Raw genomic sequence first — 2,238 nt, 5'->3', positions numbered from 1 at the left:
CGGAACGCGAGGTACATAGTGCTCTTCTCACTGCGCCACAAAACCGACACAGAATGAAAGGCTGCGAATGCGCCTTATATCCTTGACTCATTCAAACTACGTCAAGAAGCTGCTGATGCAACGCATTCACTACCTGTGGGCGGAACGCGAGGTACATAGTGCTCTTCTCACTGCGCCACAAAACCGACACAGAATGAAAGGCTGCGAATGCGCCTTATATCCTTGACTCATTCAAACTACGTCAAGAAGCTGCTGATGCAACGCATTCACTACCTGTGGGCGGAACGCGAGGTACATAGTGCTCTTCTCACTGCGCCACAAAACCGACACAGAATGAAAGGCTGCGAATGCGCCTTATATCCTTGACTCATTCAAACTACGTCAAGAAGCTGCTGATGCAACGCATTCACTACCTGTGGGCGGAACGCGAGGTACATAGTGCTCTTCTCACTGCGCCACAAAACCGACACAGAATGAAAGGCTGCGAATGCGCCTTATATCCTTGACTCATTCAAACTACGTCAAGAAGCTGCTGATGCAACGCATTCACTACCTGTGGGCGGAACGCGAGGTACATAGTGCTCTTCTCACTGCGCCACAAAACCGACACAGAATGAAAGGCTGCGAATGCGCCTTATATCCTTGACTCATTCAAACTACGTCAAGAAGCTGCTGATACAACGCATTCACTACCTGTGGGCGGAACGCGAGGTACATAGTGCTCTTCTCACTGCGCCACAAAACCGACACAGAATGAAAGGCTGCGAATGCGCCTTATATCCTTGACTCATTCAAACTACGTCAAGAAGCTGCTGATACAACGCATTCACTACCTGTGGGCGGAACGCGAGGTACATAGTGCTCTTCTCACTGCGCCACAAAACCGACACAGAATGAAAGGCTGCGAATGCGCCTTATATCCTTGACTCATTCAAACTACGTCAAGAAGCTGCTGATACAACGCATTCACTACCTGTGGGCGGAACGCGAGGTACATAGTGCTCTTCTCACTGCGCCACAAAACCGACACAGAATGAAAGGCTGCGAATGCGCCTTATATCCTTGACTCATTCAAACTACGTCAAGAAGCTGCTGATGCAACGCATTCACTACCTGTGGGCGGAACGCGAGGTACATAGTGCTCTTCTCACTGCGCCACAAAACCGACACAGAATGAAAGGCTGCGAATGCGCCTTATATCCTTGACTCATTCAAACTACGTCAAGAAGCTGCTGATACAACGCATTCACTACCTGTGGGCGGAACGCGAGGTACATAGTGCTCTTCTCACTGCGCCACAAAACCGACACAGAATGAAAGGCTGCGAATGCGCCTTATATCCTTGACTCATTCAAACTACGTCAAGAAGCTGCTGATACAACGCATTCACTACCTGTGGGCGGAACGCGAGGTACATAGTGCTCTTCTCACTGCGCCACAAAACCGACACAGAATGAAAGGCTGCGAATGCGCCTTATATCCTTGACTCATTCAAACTACGTCAAGAAGCTGCTGATACAACGCATTCACTACCTGTGGGCGGAACGCGAGGTACATAGTGCTCTTCTCACTGCGCCACAAAACCGACACAGAATGAAAGGCTGCGAATGCGCCTTATATCCTTGACTCATTCAAACTACGTCAAGAAGCTGCTGATACAACGCATTCACTACCTGTGGGCGGAACGCGACGGTACATAGTGCTCTTCTCACTGCGCCACAAAACCGACACAGAATGAAAGGCTGCGAATGCGCCTTATATCCTTGACTAATTCAAACTACGTCAAGAAGCTGCTGATGCAACGCATTCACTACCTGTGGGCGGAACGCGAGGTACATAGTGCTCTTCTCACTGCGCCACAAAACCGACACAGAATGAAAGGCTGCGAATGCGCCTTATATCCTTGACTCATTCAAACTACGTCAAGAAGCTGCTGATACAACGCGTTCACTACCTGTGGGCGGAACGCGAGGTACATAGTGCTCTTCTCACTGCGCCACAAAACCGACACAGAATGAAAGGCTGCGAATGCGCCTTATATCCTTGACTCATTCAAACTACGTCAAGAAGCTGCTGATACAACGCATTCACTACCTGTGGGGCGGAACGCGAGGTACATAGTGCTCTTCTCACTGCGCCACAAAACCGACACAGAATGAAAGGCTGCGAATGCGCCTTATATCCTTGACTCATTCAAACTACGTCAAGAAGCTGCTGATACAACGCATTCACTACCTG

Source organism: Haemaphysalis longicornis, unplaced genomic scaffold (assembly GCF_048455015.1).
Source record: "Haemaphysalis longicornis isolate Haplotype H1 unplaced genomic scaffold, Haemaphysalis longicornis Haplotype H1 scaffold_10, whole genome shotgun sequence".
NCBI lineage: Eukaryota > Metazoa > Arthropoda > Arachnida > Ixodida > Ixodidae > Haemaphysalis > Haemaphysalis longicornis.
Note: the sequence above shows the minus strand (reverse complement) of the source record.